This window comes from Dioscorea cayenensis, unplaced genomic scaffold (assembly GCF_009730915.1).
Source record: "Dioscorea cayenensis subsp. rotundata cultivar TDr96_F1 unplaced genomic scaffold, TDr96_F1_v2_PseudoChromosome.rev07_lg8_w22 25.fasta BLBR01000206.1, whole genome shotgun sequence".
Taxonomy (NCBI): Eukaryota; Viridiplantae; Streptophyta; class Magnoliopsida; order Dioscoreales; family Dioscoreaceae; genus Dioscorea; species Dioscorea cayenensis.
The window spans coordinates 1-19,950 of record NW_024086597.1 but is presented as its reverse complement, the minus strand read 5'-3'; the positions used below and the strand labels follow the sequence as shown (position 1 = coordinate 19,950).

The 19,950-nt window shown below is 32.2% G+C and overlaps 1 long non-coding RNA gene and 1 pseudogene across 1 annotated transcript; one reads left to right on the top strand and one right to left on the bottom strand.

Moving 5' to 3' along the window:
• The first annotated feature begins 2,589 nt into the window (after positions 1-2,589).
• On the top strand, positions 2,590-4,002 carry LOC120253777. Its single transcript, XR_005534415.1, has 5 exons — positions 2,590-2,944; positions 3,025-3,173; positions 3,274-3,338; positions 3,426-3,552; positions 3,785-4,002. It is a non-coding gene; the product is annotated as an uncharacterized LOC120253777 (long non-coding RNA).
• A 12,761-nt stretch (positions 4,003-16,763) lies between these two features.
• On the bottom strand, positions 16,764-19,902 carry LOC120253775 (annotated as a pseudogene).
• Positions 19,903-19,950: the final 48 nt, after the last annotated feature.

Genomic DNA, 19,950 nt, shown 5'->3' with positions numbered 1-19,950 from the left:
CCGGGAAGTCTAACTCCTCAGCTCGCATATAGAGTTTTTTGTGGCCAAGGACAGGATGAGTCGTGGGTGTCCAAGGCTATGTGTCTTTCTCTACCTGCATATCATTATCTTCACGTTATTTTGAGCAGGTCAGTGAATGGCCGTGGTGATAGCACCGGTGTACTTAGTCGACAAGAGCTATTGTATCTTTATTCGATGGTTCAGAGTGTGCCACTCCACTTGGGACATATCCTAGCAGAGTATCTGAGACATCAGAGACAATATGCAAGAGTAGGGGTGATCTCCTCAGGCCCACACATCACTAGACTCATCACCAGGATGAGTCTGCTGGATGCGATCAGGGGGGCCGAGAAGACGATTATCCTAGCACCTCTTGGCTTGGAGACTATGTGACTTATGGGTATGATCTGGAGGTATAGAGACAAGGGTGTATGTGATGAACATGCCCCGACTAGAGCCAGTAGGGGCCGAGGAAGATGCAACTGAGGGTTCACATCCTGCGCTCGAGCCCCAGCCTGAGCAGATGGAGACCGAGGCACCCTGCAGCACACGAGCCTCCTCTAGTGCACATGTTTTCCCCATCTTGAGCCTATGATCTCTTTGAGAGACTCGAGAGTGCTGTAGGGGTGCTACGGGCCGAGATTGCCGAGGTTCATGCGACACAAGCCATGAACCACACAGAGGTTATGGCACGTCTTAATATCCTACAGCAAATCCTAGAGCGAGACGCGACCTCACCTTTTGTGATGAGACCGAGGAGTCCTCAGGCATCCCACTACAAGAAATACAGGAAAAGGTAACAGAAATATTGCTACAAATTCGTTATGTTGCTATTTTTATACATTGGCAATGGAATTAGCGTCGGACTACCAATGGAATGAATCTTCAGAAGTTTAACTTGTTTTTATTACATTACCAATGGAATTGTATAATATAGCAACGGAATGTTGATTAATAGCAACAGAAACATAGCAACGGAATAAGTCCGTTGCTATTCCATTGCGAGAGCTTACGGGCCTTAATTTTCCCGCAAAGTTTTGTTGCTAACAAATTGCTACGGATCCGTTCCGTCGGTATTGGCAAACATTGGCGACGGATTCAGTTTTGAATTACCGATGGAATAAAACATCATAAATCAACTTATTTTTATTACATTAGCGACATAAATGTAAAATATAACAACGGAATTTAGATAAATAGCAACAGAACATAGCAAAGGAATAAGTCCGTTGCTATTCCAAACTTTTAAAAAATAAATAAAATATTATTTATTAATATTTGAGATTTATATTTTTTATTTATACATTTTCACTTTATAAAAAATTTTGATTTTTGAATTTTATAAATAAATTTATATATATAAATTAAAATATTAAAAACAAACTTAAGTCTTAAATTAAATAATATTTGAAACCCAAACTTAAAAATAATAAAATATTATTTATTAATATTTATAATTTATATATTCTAATTAAATCAATTTAATTTTTTATTAGGTCACATGACCCACTAACTATTTCTTTATTCTTAATTTTTAACTAATTAATAGCCCACTTAATTAAATAATTGATTAAATTTTGAAGTTTGGTGTCTCCCAAGAAAACAAGTTTCAATAGACATGCACCCAATTGTAATGAAAGGTACTAATGAACCTGTTTGGCTCCCTTGTTTATTGCATGCATGGCTCTTTATCCTTGGACCATATCGCTACCAAGGGAGCAACACCATGTGCTTCTCATATGCCCAACTCTCAATCATGAATCTGGATCCAATCTAACTTTATTATTATTATTATTATTATTATTATTATTATTATTATTATTATTATTATTATCATCATCATTATTTTTTTTAATAAAAAATAAAATAATTCAAAATGCATTCAAAATATATAATTGAACCTTTTAATGTGTATATATATAATCAAAAAGTTTGTAGCTTACCACCTTCTAAAATAAAAATTAAATTATTAAAAATGCAATATATTTTGTTCCTAATTAGAATATAGAATCTTAACCACAATTTGTTATTTAAAAAAAAAAAACCTTTAAACCTTTAATTTTGAGTTGGTTTATATTTAATTATTTATTATAAATCTAATTTAATTCGATCTATTTAATCAGTCTAACTCATATACCATAATATAATCATCATACCACAAATATTTATACACATAATGCGAATTTAATTCTAAAAAGATTTTATCGTAAAACTTCATTATTAAAAAATATATTAATAATTTCTGTAATTATTTTGTTAATAAAAAACATATTATATATTTTAATTATTAACTAATAATTATATCCACCCTAGAAGCTTCCTACCATTAACTACAATTAAACAAGCAGGAAACACTATATGCACATTATTATATAATAAAGATACAAAAGAATAAATAAATAAATAAAAGCTTAAAAGCTTGGATTTATTGAAGTGTCTAAGCTTAAAAAAATTCATGCTGGGTTTATTACAATAAAAGCTTTTTACAAAGTTCAATTCATTATGATATAAAATAAATAAATAAATAAATAAAGGAAAAAGGAGAATGCCCAGTTCCTTGGATCTATGGATTTATTTGTAAAAGCTTTTTACAAAGCTTTCTATCGTCCCTCTCCTTTTTCCTTCTTCCCTCTCTCTACTTCTTAGTGTCCAAGCTTTCCCATGGATATCTCCATCGAATTCCATCCCTGAATCTATGGATTTATCTCTAGTTCTCAGAATACATGGATTTATTGAAGTTCTGAGGTTTAATGTTTAAGGTTTTAGGTTTAGGGTTTTAATCCACCCTAACATCTTGTCGATCGGGTCCGCTCCGTCTCCTACAATATCTCTCTCCGGCGCGCGGCGACCTAGCCAACGCATCGCAGCTGGAGAAGCAGTCCTCAGAAATACACCAACAGCGCACTCGTTCTTGTCAACAAACTCATTTCTTCTCTGATCTGCGGTGAGCTCTTAATCCTTTTGCAATATATTCAAATCTTGTGGTATTTCTTCTCTGATCTACGGTTTTATTTTGGCTATTAGGTCCAGAAAACTGAACCCTAAATCTATGAGAGGGGATAGAGCAAAGGAGCAAACAATATTTCAATTGCAGTTTCATTCCCTACAAATTGCTCAATTTCTGCATCAAATTAATATTTGGAAATCCCGATTTGATATTCTCACTGTCATAAGTAAGTTTGTTGTTGAATTTGACCTAGTTTTGATGTTGTTTCTAGATTTCTACAAGCTATTTGATACTTGGAAATCAATCTCTTGTGATAATTTTCTCAGGAAATATTTTGAGAGCTGTTGGACATTACTGTTGGACATTGCATCTTGGTAGAGGCCACTTGCAGGTCCCACATAATCATTGTTTTAATTGTTTATTGAGTGTTCTTTTATCACTCGGACTGTTTTTTAACATGCCTTATCTTCTCTTTTAGGGCCGACATGCATATATTTATCAAAGGCTTATAGTTTATTGTGCACTGAATCTACCAGTAATTCACTTAAGTCAAAAGGCAAAAGAAAGAGAGATTTATTTGTTCAAAGAGAGAGGGAGTTTTCAAGGTTTGGTTTATGTTAGGCGTTTGTTGTTGATTCTTGTATTGATTGTTGTGATTTTGTTTTGCGGCATTGGTGGTGCTTTTTCGTTAACTATTTTATGATCTCATGCTCGTAAGAACAGTGTAGTGCATTTATACTTGTTTGTTGTGATTTTTTACTTTGTTTGTTGTTTACAATTGTATTTTTATAACAATTTGATTTGATGGATTTTAAACTTTTATGTTTTTTAATAAAGGACAATGGGCAAGAAGAGGGAACAAAAAAACTCAAGGTAATTCAATGTATGCTAATGATGGATCTTTGCTTAACTTTGTTTGTTGGTGATAGTTGTATTGATGGATTAGAAAATTGTTGATGATGGATTTTTGATTGTGATGTAATGTTGGAACATTTGTATGGATTATTTGTATTAATTTTTGGTATGAATGAAATGATGGATATTGGATATTTAATGAGATAATTTGTTTTATAGATCATTTGTATGGATAATTTATATTAAGTGTATTTGTATGGACAATTTTTTTTCATTTGTGTAATAAATTGTGCAGGTTGTATGAAAAAATAAATTTCATAGCTAATATCTATAATAATCAATAACAAAAAATAGCAACGGATATTCCGTTGCAAATGACAAATGATAATTGTAGCATCCTTCTCACTTTAGCAACCCTAGGGGGATCCACACCAGTGACCATATCCATCTCTTGATTCCCACCTTTGATTTGCTCCACAGGAGGCTCTCATTTAAAGCCCTTTTATTTCTTTGTATTTGAGAACACATCACTCGAATTTGTAGGCTAGACAATACGTGAAGAGGAAGTAAGAGTTGCTTCTCAGGCCCTGGAAATATGACCCTCTTGTGCTTGCGCGAGAGATATTACTTGATGACCCCGTGCACTTGCGAGTGTCTCAACGAGGTGTATAAATGAAGAAAAGCTTCAATTAAGGAATTTTTTTGAAAGGACATAAAGCACATGCTGTTACGAATACACGGCATTGAAATCAAGACAAATAAAGCTAAAAATCACCATGCAGTACCTTGATTTGATACTTAACATCCCCTCTTGCATTAGTTGTCTTCACTACTTGAACTGCATCTACAACCCATATGATACTCATCCTTCATATTGATAACATCTTTAAGCAATCAAGTTATCTAAACCAATGAAATGCTTAACTACATAATAAATAGGATAACTTTGGACAATATCACATCTTTCAATTTAGCACCAAATGATCAAATACTAATATACTTATTACAACAACATATTAGGCTATGTAATGTTGTAATCAAATACAAGCAAGAGCAAACTAATAAAACTGCTAATTTCATAACTGGCTATGGTTTGCATTCTTATTCTAGAAAAACACACTAAGTTTTATTAATTATGAGTGTGTGTGTACCATTCCTATGACTATAATTTGTGGGTGGATATCATTGTTGCTCTTTTGCTCTCAACTTCCATCTAACCATTTTTGTGGGTGCAAGGGCCAAGAAGAAACTTCCTTAAAAATAAGCCATTGAATATATAACATTTGGAATTATGTGTTTTTTTCTCTCTATATGTATGTTAGCAATTATATAACTGTAGTCTTCATTAACAATTATCTAACCATTTTCTCTTTATAGGGTATAATTTATGCCAAATTAAACTTTGATTCTAAATATCAGATACCCATCAAACAAAAACAAAAACAAAAAAAAATAATTAAAAAAAAAGGAAAACTAGAGAGGAATAGAGACATAAAGAACTCACATGGGATTCAGAACCATGCCCGTTGCTCCACTCCAAATTAACCCCGTCCAAAAGTCCACAGAAACTCAAGAACCCTTCTACTAGCTCCAATCTAGCAGATACCCTCTACCCATGTCTCATTCCTATAAACCAAAAATCCAACACTCAACACAAACAAACCCTAATCCCTCCCCAAATTCCCCTAAAAAACAAACCCTAAATTTCCAAAAACCAAACACAATCACCACTGAAATCCAACCCAAAACAACAACCCAATTCCCCTAAAAAACATATCAATCCACAGCGAGTAAATCGATTAAAAATAACAAAATACATCAAATCTTACCAAAAATTTGATCCAAAAAGCGGATTTCAGTGCCCAATCAAGGATTCCCGATCAATCAAAGAAACAAACATCATCGATTTGATTCCAAGGATTCAAACAACATCGCGAGAAGAAGCTATCGCGCTTCTCTCTCTCTCTCTCTCTCTCTCTCTCTCTCTCCATCTCTATTTCTCTTCTTTTTTTCTAGTCTTTAGGTCACCGGACTGATCAATTACATGATCACGTTCGAGATTAGGATCCGGCACGGATCTTGATACAAAGGCATGTTGTCCAAACTCTGGCTTGGGTTGAAGGCCATGGAACCTAACTGGAAACTTTATTTGGTTTGGATTGTATCACTGGATCCGTTTTATATATTTTCTTTTATTTAATTATTATTAATAATTTAATAGAATTATTTGAAATTATGGGAAAATTTATGAGAAAATGAGGCACGTGCATGAATATGGGAGTTTGACATGTGTGAGGAGTTGGTTTAGTAAGACTGACTTGGGAGCGGTTAAAAAATAAGTTTATTTAACGGGATGGAAAATTCTATGTGAATCTGACCACATCATTGGCATGCTCCCCTTTTGCTTTTTAGCTAATTTTTGAAAAACAAAATTGATGTTAATAAAGCATAAAAATATTGAATTGTATTATACTCTCGCCTCTTCAGCAAGCGTCGTAGAGAAACGGTGAGAGAGAACAATGTAAGCTTATGGGCACTACTCTAGAAGATACTTCCCTAATTATAGATAAGCACACGTATGCTGTTATGACTCATTGGGATTGGTATTCTCTAATGAGAAATGATCCCAAGGCAGGAAGGCAAGAGACTATAAGGGGAAAAGCTAGGGCTATGATGGGGAGGAAGGAAGAAAGAAGAAGGATCTTTGGGCCTGGTTGGTTCTCTAGCGATCTTCTTCTATGCTCCGGCAGGAGGGAAGGAATTCCCACTTACTTTACATATTTCAGTTCATATTAAGTAGATCTATAGCTCTATGAGTTTATTTTCATCATTTGGTGAATGTATGGAGTTTTTCCCTTAATTTGTTGTTGCTTTGAGACTTGAGTGAGATTTGATCATGGATACTAGATTTGGTTATTTGAGTGGAAATTTTGGTGATTGAGATATCAATTCAGATGAGATTTAGGTTTTGGAGACATTAATCTCAGTATTGAGTTACTGTTATAAAGATTCACTGATACCAGTTCAATAATTCATAACATGTTGGTGCTTTCGTTCACCACTCACTCCCATCATGGCTGAAATGGATAGCATTCTCAATGACATATCCGATAAATTGGACAGACTTATTGCACGTCTACTACAACCATTCCCTGCATCATCCCTTCTTGGTGATAAGCTATCTACTGTTGTTGTTGCTAGTGCATCTGACAGCTTGAACGAGTTAGATGAGAAGGTGAACCTCGACATTGATGTTCGTTGCAAAGCTGCAGATAGGGTTGTTGGTGAGTTTGGTGGAAAAATTGCTTGTAATATTTCAGAACTTCAAGGTGATAAAGTTGCTCCGCAGTTGTTTGATGAAATGGCCGAGAAAGATCTGAATTCCTACATTGCCTATGGTGATCCTGGCAAATCTATTACTACCGATTCTATTATGGCAGCTACTGATCTTCTTCCACGAAAAGTTGTTAGTGAAGTTCAAATGACATATAACCACAAGAATGAGTCAAAGCGTGGTATTGTAATCGCCTCTACTAGGATTTGTACTTCCTATGAGACACTTGATGAATCTTTGAAGATCTTCAAGGGGGAAGAGGCCGAAAGGAGTATCTGACTAACCTCATTGATTTTCCGGGGAATATGGATTTCTTTTCAAAGGTCGATGCAACCCTTTGCGTTACTACAAGTGCCTTTGTGGGTGTTGATGGTGTGGAGGGCATCTGTGTGCAAACTGGAGGAAAGAAAGCCTTGATATTTGATCCAGGTGGTGAGCTAATTTGTGTCTCCTCCTCCCTATTTGTTGTTGATATGAAATCTTGGAACTACTCAGGGGATGATAGCCTTGTTGCGTATGATTATGATGATGCTATTAGCAACTTGGAGGATATGGTTGAGGCAGGTGAACAGAGTTGATGGTGAACCGGTGAGAAAGCTGCCATCAATTGGTCCGAATTCCAATTTACTGAAGTTGCTTTTGAGTTGTTTGACAAAATGCCTAAGAGATATTTGGTGTCTTCAAATGCTCAGCTTTGTGGTGAATTTGAACATTTGGAGTGGAGGAACCAAGTATACCAACCAGTTTTTTCTCAGGATTTTGTGGAGCAGATGAAGATAAGGAAAAACTTAAATATTCCTTTGTCGGGCTTTGGTAAGAAAGCACTCGCGACCCAGCACGATCTCTCGCTCGAAGACTGCGTTGGTTGATATCACACTTGTATCGAGGAAAATATATGATGGTGGAGGTTTCATATGTATCAAAGAATGTTTTGATGAAGATACTTTACATCTCCTTGTCTTATTAAGTGATGGAGATGTTCACAATTGGCTTGAATAATGGCAATTTCTACTGAAAGGTGAATGCGAGCATGGTGAAAAGGTTGTTGTTGCGATTGCAGAAGACTTTGCTGGAAATTTGTCTGAAATTTAGTTTGGTCAAGTTGCTTATCAGTTGTTTGCTGAAATGCCTAAACGAGTTTATAGAACACATATTTCATTGATTGGGAATTACGCAATGAATCGTCGATATGATGATTCGCTTGTGGGGTCTGGACTTGTTAAAGCAATGATGGATATGTATTGTTGGTGCAATGAGTTGCATGAATCTCACAGACTATGTGTGGTGATGGATCAGAGAGATGCAGTCTATTGGACCATTTGGTTTTTTGGATGTGATTGTGCAGAGCTTCATGTGCTTATTATGAATCTCTGTTATTTGTTGCGTGCACAAGGAGATAAAGATGCTACACCAACTAAGATATCCATTGATGTTGTTTTCTCTACTTGCATGGAAATGTCTTGGGAGTCTGGGCAACTCATTTGTACTTCTGCTATTCAAATGGGTTTGGAGTTTAGGCCATCGGTGAAGACTATATTCTTGTATGCTAAATACTGCAGTGTTAGCCATGAGGCACAAAATGTTGTTCAGCACATTGTTTGCAATGATGTCATCTCTTGGAATTCCATGATCTCTGCGTACTTTAATCAAGACATTTGTGCTGAAACTTTTCAAATCTTGAAGCAGATAAATTTCAGCAGTTTTAGTTTTTATTGCCTTACACATGGCATCCAGCATGATGGAAAGACACTTAGTGATACATCACTAGGAGTTGGGCATGATGCTTTCAACATGTTGTTCAGTGAAATTGGTGCCAAAAGCATGTCCTTAGAGTTATCTATGTGAATCCAGAACCTGCTATCATTAATGAAGTTATCATCAGAATTTATTAGCAGCTATTACTCCAAGAACAATTTATCTCTTTCAAGAAAGATGCTGCTAGTGATTTGGCCCAAGCAAGGAAAGTATTAGACACTTGCACTGGTTTGAAAAGGTTTCTTTTTTTTAATGTTGGTGGTGGCATTGAAATTAGCTTGTGCTACTTGCTTGTTAAAGACTTGTTTATGGATTATAGAAAGGAATCAGAGCTTGGCTTATTAAATTGCAATGCTGATGATGTTCAAGAATTAAAACAAACTCTTATTTTCAGTAGGAGGCTTAACTCATCAGAGTTGCAATGTGATAGAATGTATATAAAGCCTCTACAGAAACCTTGGAAAGATAATTCAAGGTTGCAAATTACCAAACTTGTGATTGAAAGACATCAAAGGAAGCTCTTCAACTTCACTGCTTCTTCAACAAAAGCTATGGCTTTGGAGGAATTTCTGATCCTTAATGGTGGTGCTTCATCATTTAAAAAAGCCATGACAATGGGTATAGAAGTTTATCATTACTTTGAGGCTGTTATTAAGAACATGGAAGTGCAAAATGCATTAAATGTCAGTGATGGAGAATTTGCTCCTCATATTCAGGTGCACAAGGAAGGATTTGAACTTCTAAAGACAATCATAGCCAAAAGTCGATAACATAGATGATGTTGCTAATGTTATTTTTTTGCCGTGAAGTGAAGCTCCCTCTTGGTGTTCTACACAATTGGACGAGGTTTTGGTACTAAATCGGTGCTTCATTGAGCTTTGGGGAGAATCTGCCTACCTTAAACCAAGCATATTTCTCTTCTGACCTTAAGGACAAGGTCAAGTTTGATGGGTGGAGTAATGTTATGACTCATTGGGATTGGTATTCTCTAATGAGAAATGATCCCAAGGCAGGAAGGCAAGAGACTATAAGAGGAAAAGCTAGGGCTATGATGGGTAGGAAGGAAGAAAGAAGAAGGATCTTTGGGCCTGGTTGGTTCTCTGGCGATCTTCTCCGGTGCTCTGGCAGGAGGGAAGGAATTCCCACTTACTTTACATATTTCAGTTCATATTAAGTAGATCTATAGCTCTATGAGTTTATTTTCATCATTTGGTGAATGTATGGAGTTTTTCCCTTAATTTGTTGTTGCTTTGAGACTCGAGTGAGATTTGATCATGGATGCTAGATTTGATTATTTGAGTGGAAATTCTGGTGATTGAGATATCAATTCAGATGAGATTTAGGTTTTGGAGACATTAATCTCAGTATTGAGTTACTGTTATAAAGATTCACTGATACCAGTTCAATAATTCATAACATATGCATTGGCAGTGAAGTTACCAGATACCTCTCCGTCGTTATAATCACCGATTTATTTTAGTGAGAAAAGTGATAAAAGAAGAAATAAATAATAAAAATAAAAATATTAAAACAAAATAAATAATAGAGCAAAAAATAATTGGGAAATTAGAGCATGGATATTATTTTTAAATTTTTGGGGGAATTAGTTGATTAATTAAAACTTGAGTTATGATTTCAGTTACGGTAAACCTTGAGTTCGAGAGGATATTAACACATTGAAACCATTAAATTAAAAAGATCAATTAAAAATGAAAAAAATATAATAATTAGAATTAAAAAGAATTACTTATTCTAAAATAAAAAATTATCCATAAATTTGGGATAATAGAATATCTAAAATAAATAAATAAATAAAATTTTAAAATGTTTTCAAAGTTGGTTAAAAGTTTCTAAAATAAAAAATTATCTATAAAATTCGGAATAATAAATTTTTTAAATTAATAAATTTTATTTAAATAAAAGATAAAAAATAGTGAAGATCATTTTCAACCTTTAAATATATTTTTTAAAATTTAATATATAACGGCTAGAAAATGGATTTGCAACTATAAAAACTATTGTTAAAAAAATTAATAAATAAACTTGTGCGTATAGTAGCTAATTCAAAAATTTGTCCCTAAAACACATCTATAGCGAGTCATATAAAAAATTTGTCGCTATACCCTTACATATAATTTTTAAATTTAATAAATATAACGGCTAATACATGGATTTGCCGCTATAAAAACTATTGTTAAAAAAAATTATAAGTAAACTGATGTCTATAGTAGTTAATATAAAAATTTGTTTCTAGAAATCCATCTATAGTGGCTAATATAAAAAATCTACCGCTAAATAGATTTATGGCGATAAATTTATAAATTTGTTGCTAAATTTAGTCGGTATAGACCAACTTTGTTGTAGTGTATTTTCATTTTTTGAACCAAAAGCATAAATTCAGTACGATAGTTACTTGGAGTAAGAATAAGAATCCAAAAACATATGAATATTTCTAATTGTGAGTAGACATAGAAAAAGGTACATTTATATATTTTTTTTTTTAGATACAGAGTAGACGGCATAATTGAATGTTGATATATAATTGCTTGATTATTTGCTTCTTATGCCATTATGGATCAAATAATACCTACTCTACATTTCATAATTGGATGTTCATAATTATTTATTAATACGAATGTGATATGATATGGGGACACAAATAATAAATTCAACAATGGTGTATAAATGAAAATTATATCTTGTAGCTGATAGGGATAATATGGAAAACTTAGTTACATGATATATTCTTGATAATATGTCAGTGGACCCTTATATATTAATCTTTTTTTTACCAATGATCAAATGGTCTATTAGTACCTGAGTCTAAATTAGAATTCTTCACAAATGGTAAGAGTTCGAATCATGAGTGAGGGCACGTTTATAGGAGTGTGAGTAGTGGTTGTGTGGGGCGGTCCCAGCTCCCATGGGTGCATGGGCCCCACCCTCACTTGCTCCATCAAGACTTGTGCACCTCCCTGCCTTTGTTAGCGGCCTAGCCGCTCATTTTGAAAAAAAATATTAATCCCTTTTTAGTTAAGACATTTAATAAAAATAAATCTCTAATTAAAGGCTAAACATAAAGATTAATCTATTATGATTAATATTGCTCTCCCATTGGAGTTGCTCCCATTATAAGTCACTGCCACAGAATCTGTCTCCTCCACCTTCTTCAGAGTTCTTGTCTCTCCTTATAATCAAGATAGAAACCCCAATCATCAACACAAAGAGTACTAGATTCAATCTCTAATTACCTCGAATATCCACCGAGTTAGCAATGGCTCATTTCCCTTTCCACCACCCCCCTCCCCTCCCCCAGGTCTTTCCCCTTTTTTCATACCCTAGATTTATCCTTCCAAAGCTCTCTCAAACCTGTCTTTTACTTAAATGGAGCAGAAGCTTCAACAAGGGTCCATTTGCAAATATTTTAAATAAATTTCTCAAAAAGGATCACTCAACCACCACGTTTAGGATTCCCCTTTTAATTTTAAACCCCCTTATTAATTCTATATTTATATAGTGAATGATTTATCACCCTTTTTTTATTTTTGATGAATAAATTAGGGGTTTTTAATAAACTAGGGGTGCAATATAAATTAGATACTTTTCCGGAGGTTAATACTTAAAAAGGGAATCTCGTTTCCAGATCTCGAGGAAATCAATATATCTTCTGAATGGTCTAGCCTCATTCTAAAAATCCGGTGTGGAGTTTTGCTATTTCGATGTGATCCATTCATCCATTTCACATCACGATCTGTGTTTCCGTGTGTGATGAGTGGAATCGACATTTAGGGTCTGTTTGATACGTAGAATATTGAGGTACATGACAACACAACTTCATTTGTTCCTCGTTTGATTTATAAAAAGGTTGAGAGTACAACACAAGACAAAGTCTGGGTATAGCACAAGTAGTTAAAATTTTTGTACCACCAAAACCTCGGTACAAAAAATTTATCGTGGTACAGCACAACTAAAAGACTAAATTACCCTTAATAAAGGTTAATAACTACAATCACGTATTCCACATCCCACGACGCTCAAGTCCCCGACCTCGACCTTGCACCTCCTTCTCTTCCTCCGCCGTCACCTTTCTCATCTTCATAGTCTACTTCTCCCATTCCCTCTCCCTTTTCCTCCTCTTTTCTTCTTATTTTCCTCTCTTTTTGTTTTTTTGCTTCCTCGTATTTATAAAATTTTAGGATCTCTTTGAAATTTTAGGGTTTCCAGGGACTCTCCCAGAGAGAAAGATTGGTTAATGATTCACGCTGAAAAAGGTATTCGGTATTGAGATTATAGGTTTTTTTAATCTATTTCATCCGATTACTTAGTTAATAAATGATAGGATGAGGTTTTTTTTTTAATTTAGGTTTTGTGTCTTCCTTTTAAATAAATGTTTGATTCATAAACATGAATATTGGATAAATGAAATTGAAAATTATTTTGATCAATATCTAAAAATTAAAATTTTAAATCATAAAAATTAGCATAAATTTTTTTTTATATTTCTATCCAAAAATTGAAATTTTAAATTGTATAAAAGATAAATATATATATCTCTTTATATCTATGTATGAATCATGAATATTATTTTCATAGATATCTCACATATTAGTGTACTCATATAAAAATTTTAAAAAAAAATACCATACATCATGCACCGTTCATCATTTATATAAGTTTAGATTTAATAATTTGATTTAAATTATATACCTGCAGGTTGTTTTTCTATATAAAAGAAATTATTTAACTCTTCTAGAAAAAATGTAGAAATGCTTTTAGTCCAATAAATAAATATATAAATAAAAAGTTAGAGAATAAAATGTATAAAAAAGTTATATTAAAAAGTTAGAAAAACAATACCAATATTTTTGCAAGTTAATACACATTGCTGCTCCTTTTATTTAAAAAAACAAAAACAATACCCCTACTTTTTTAAACAAAAAAATTGATATATATATATATATATATATATATATATATATTAGGTACACGTTGATAAAAATATATGCACATCGCTCCCACTTTTCTTAAATAAAAAATATTATATATGTTTTTTTCATGTTGATGCACATAATATATACCAATTATATTTTTAGTAAATAAATATTTATGAAAATTTCTTGTTTGGTTCCTTGATATCTTACAAATAAATTTTTATATATAAAGTCTATTGCTTGCAAATTGAATTTTTTTACAAATTTGTACATATAATTTTAGAAGATTATATTTACAAATTTCATTATTTAGTCTCTTGACATTTTGTAAATTTGTTTATATAGTAATAACAATGTGAAAATTAATTGTTTGAAAACTGATTTTCTTTAAATTAGTGTATATAATATATAGTATATTTAATAAGATCACATGGATTATAGATTATAGTATATTTAATAAGATTATGGAGTAACAAATTTTATTGTTTAGTCGATTGACATATTAACCGAATTTATCATATATTTTTAGCAATAAATATTTTTGCATATATTTTAAAATTTTAAAAAATATAATTATAATTTAATAAGTTAATTAATTATAAAAAAAATTAATTAGGTTAACGTTGAAATTGAGAAAAACCTTGAAATTTACTTGTGAATTTGTTTATTGTAAAACAAACATATGACAGTACAAAAGGTATCAGAAGTAATTTTACAATATTTTGTCCAGTACTTATTGAAATCAAACAAGAACAACACAAAAAATTTTGTGCTGTCCACAAGATATCAAACAAGGTACAGTACAAGTAGTTGTCCTGTACCATAACTACTTGTTCTGTTCTGTAGTGCTTGTGCTGAACTTGGCTACGTATCAAACGGACCCTTAAGATCAATAAAAAGGAAAAGAAAATATTTTCATTTTTCCAATCTAAACAGCAGAGGAATCACTCGTCTCTCATTACAGCAGTGTTTTAACTACGAACAAAAAGAAATGGTTTAATTACTAAATCAGTTCCTATACTTTTCTCTCTTCTTTTTTGGTCCCTACACTCCAAATTCGTCACATTGGGTCCCTAAACTTTTACAAATTGGTAAATCTAGTCCAAATTGAAACCGATGTCAATTCCACCGTTTCTTTTATCTAAAGTGGCTTTCCAAAAAATAAAATATTAATAAACAAATAGAATAATAGAGAGAAAATAAAATAATAAAGATTATTGGGTTTACATCCGCCAACCCGCATCCAATATGTAACAGTCCTATCTTCTTCTTGGTTGTGGGCTTCAGCTGCCAGAGCGACCATCTTTGGTCGCATCCTTAAAAGTGTAAAAATTTCTACTCGGCCAACTAAGAAAATTTTCAAATTGAATCAACTTCTATAAAAACAAATTTTGCATATTTAAAAATCACAAAAATGAAAGATTTACTTCATGATAGCTAGAAAGAAAGAAAGAAGCATCCTTTCTCCATCCAAAGCAAGTCAAAAGTGACTTCTTTCTCATGATATCCATGATGACTTAAAAGAAGAGATGGGAAAACTTCATAGTTTATTCATAGCCACTGACGCCTTTATAAAGGCAAAATTCTGAAAACAATTATATATTCTAGTCAACCATGTTGCTTTTTGATAGGGTGAATTGTGGGATGACTACTACTACTACAGTAGCTGAGTCAATGACTTGACGTCACCAATAAAATATTATTCTAGTATTTAACATTATTAGTAGGTATACAATTCAAATTAACATTCAAAGTTGTAGGATACGCATCAAAATTACTGATAATTTATAACTATACACAGATGATCATAAATCTTAATTGCAGGTAAGTTTATAAGACACATAATAAAAATCAATATAAGCATTCCTAAATTACAAGTGCATATGATTACTTGAAAGCAAGAAATCTTAAGTAATAAAATTTTATAAAACAGTTAAGGAACCGTTTGCAAAATAATTCATTCAATTTCCACTCACAAAGCTTTGACTGAAAGATAGGAAAGCCGATATGAAACTATTCTTCTGCAGGTTTTTTGCCATTGCTTGAGATTTCACCACCTATAAAATTTAACTCAGTATAAATTAATTTAAATAGAGAAGTAAGAATGCATGAATGAGATGCAAATTCTAATCTACATGCGATGCACGAAAGGGTTAAGTTCAAGTCGATTGGAAACAGATTTCACTGGCGTCAACCAACCCTAAATCCAATTGAACTATCTAGTTAGTCTCAATCTAGCTTCAATTGACTTGAACCATGTTCGGCAATTTGAATTGAGCCAGGTCAACTAATTAACTGGGCCATGCCCAACCAGAACATAGCCCAATCTTACCACCTCTTCATTCTCTCACTCCACATTTTCCTAACGCACACCTTCCTATATAAATATATTCCCAATCTTATTATTACACTCCAGCATAAAATTTCCTAGTTGACTCTTTCTTTAAGCAATGTAACAATATTCATAATTGTCCAAAGAAAAGAAGAAACATGCTAGCTTGTACATCTATATATACATATAAATGCATCATCAATAGCATGGAGGCCTAATCTGTTAAACAAATGGACTCCTTACAAAAATCTTATGGCCATCATTATTCAATCTAATTAAGTATCCAATCCATATGTCACTTTTAATTCAAAGATGCTGGCTCACGATTAAACCATTCACCTAATTATAAAGTAAACAAGGTTCTTATAATTAATTCCAACTCCACCATCCAAGCCTATGATTTTATGCCACTCCACAATGAATAATTTATCACATAACAAGCAATAACATCTTAAATGGTTCACTAAAGTAGAGATTTGTCCTCTGGTATCACCCATGAATTCCATTTAAGCCCATGAATTCTAACAAAACAATTAATTATATGTCATCATTTTATTTTTTTTTTCATACACTAATCCTCACTGCAAGAAGATCTATTTTTTTATCAAAGACAGAAGAAGAAAAAAATCAACTTAATACCTCCAAGTTCTCCTTGAAACAATTAATACATGAATCACAAAAAAACATAAAAATCCCAACTCTACTCATGTCAAGCTTATCTATAGCACAAAATTTAAAATTCAAGCTTTCCGTTTAACTCCTTGATTCATCTCTTCTAAATCTTCTTCCCAATCCGATGGTCCTAAACAAAATTCAAGATATCAAGAAGGTAGTCAATGATAAAACATGAGATCCAAGCCTCTAAGTGGTATAATTTCAAAGGAATTAACTTATAATCGACAGAAAAAATTAAAGTTCTCACCTTAAGCTTGCTGAATGAGGGAGAGAGAGAGAGAGAGATGAGGGACGAAGCTCTAAGGTTAGTCTCAGGTTGAGAAATGAAGTAACAGAAAGGAGAATTGAAAGCAATGAAAATTTTACGAGGAACTTGTGGAGCTTTAGTATGGATCTATAGTAACTGAAGCCCAAGATAATTTAGACAATAAAAGAAGAGTGAAAATACAAATGTGAGTCTGGATATAACAATTTAATTATCAATTTTGTATGATTTATATAAAGCATAAAATTAAAATATGTTGAAAATAAATTAACAAATAGAATTCAAAAATTGCACTGGCCATAGATAAAATATATTAATAAATAAAATATAAACTTGTTGGTTTAAATTTGATTGCTTAATTATATATATTGTGGGGTAAAATAATGTTTTAAATTTTAAAGTCAAGAAATTAACATACATAAAGATAATAGTTACATCTTACCAAAAAAAATGGGTTTCATCAAAAGTGATATAACTTTATCCTTGGTCTCATTTTTTGGTACCCCATATCCATCTCCATATTTGTAGATGCAATGTGCCACACGTGCAATATCCATGGCCAAATTATTAAAGGATACCTCAAACGGAGAACTATTTGTGATGAGATTTGTATTTAATTCCTTCCATGTTTCTCTTATAAGATCTTTTACGTACTGTCTGGCTATTGTCATTGAAACACCTTTCTCACGCATGTAGCATTCAATGGATTTGTCGACATCACCTCTACTCACCTCTTCCTGTAAAATTATAAATAATAGAAGTAAATAAACCTACCTAATTTTGTAGATAAATTTTATTCGTGAAGAAAGAGAAGAATAACAAAAAAAAAAAAATACTGTTGCTTCTCAATTAGTGATAAAAATATACCACTATTGAAAGGACTCACAAATAAATAGAGAAGAAGAAAAGCTTTTATTACATAAGTTTGCTCCCTTAACTCCTTTGGTATTTACTTATGACAATATAGAAACTCTAAAAGACCTTGTAGAAGTCCTAAGAACAAGCAGAGAGTTTGGAATTTTTCTGCGACCTTAATAAAACGGAAGTTTAAATATCCAAGATTTAATGGCAGTGATAGTGAAACTAGTAAAAACTTAAAAAACCAAAATAATAGATTTTTACAAATATTTTTTAAAAATATAATTTTCCTAAAACATGTATACTAATTTGTAAAAAAACTAGGGACACTAAAAAATCATGTGGCCAAACAATAGATTTATACAAAAATTTTTCAAAAATAATAAATTTTTAAATAAATAAACAAATTTGTATAAGACCAAAAGGCCCATAGCCTCCAGTAACAAGCCAATGCCTCCATCCCTGCTTAAGAGACGCCAAAAAATACCTAGAAGACACTAAAAAAACTAATATTACCGGGTATGAAAAACACAAATAATTGAATAACAATTTAAAACATAAAACAAACATTTAAGATAACATCAGTAATAGTATATATTCCGCTGCACACATATATGTACATGGTGTTTTTTTTTTTTATTGCACTCACCATTAAACTAGTAATATTACAATATATTCTGACATGCATTGCTTCCTATACTTCTAACAATCAATTTTTTCAATCAAAGAATCTTGAACTCTCCAATTTGGAACACAATAAATTTTTTTAGCGTTTTTCAAAGTTCTGACACTTCAATAATAATATTGTGTCAAATATATATAATAACAAAAACATATTTTTTAAACTTATGGTTGATGTCCCAAGATCATTGCAAAGGCGAAAAATTAGGAACGATTGCTGCATTATAATCGAAAAATTCTCCAAGCTTATTAAAGCTTCCTTTGATATAGCTTCCCTTATGCAAAAAAAAAGGAATGAAAAGCATAGGAAAGGCTGAAATTGAAATCCATGCGTTATCCAAGTACTCCTTCATTTTTGGTTTGTAATCTCTGTGTACCCAGTTTGCCTCCACCATATAAGCTTTGCACAATTCTAGCCACTGTCATTATATTAAATAATGTAAAATAGTGTCATAGGTTATAATATAATACAAAAATTAAAACCCTGGAAGTTAATTATAAAGAATTAAAATAACATAAAAATATAATATTATTCTATAATTAAAATAATCTAATATTACTTTATAATTCCACAAGGCTTGCAGAGGCTTAGAATCCATGTATATATATAGGAATAAAATCTACATAAGATAAGCTTAATTAAAGATATACTTAATTAATCGATCAAATCATGGGATGACAAAATGATATAGTTTCCAAAATCAAAAGTAAATAAAAAAAAATCACCATTAAATGTTGACATGCTGAGAATTAGCATAATAATATATAATAGTAATCTTGAGATTATAATACTAATTAAGTAGAGGCCGGGTCATACTGATTTCCTTAGATATGGGATGCAGTTTACATTCTTTCTTTTGAGGACCTTGTATGCAATATCATTAGATGTGTTGAAGAGTCCTAGAAAACATATCTTCATATACTTCGGAAGGTAATCTATATCATTAACATCCCATCTGAAAAATTTATCAAAAACACATAACAATATCAGTGAGTATATATTTATTATTTGATACATATATTTATTCAAATAGGAAAATGAATCACCTATCAACAGCAGAAGTGAAAAGCTCTAGTTCATCAAGAGATCCATAGATGTCATAAATGTCATCTATAATTGTTACTATACTATTGACTTTGGTAAGAGTCTCGCGAAAGAAAGAGAATTCTGGTTTAAATATCCATCCCATAGCAAATAAGTAGTTTTCGACTAATCTGTCTCTTGGGAAGCTTAAAGTATCATCAAGAAGATTGAGAGTAGCCCACCACCTGTAACATATAATAATCTCCTGTAATTAATTTAATAGCATGCATGTG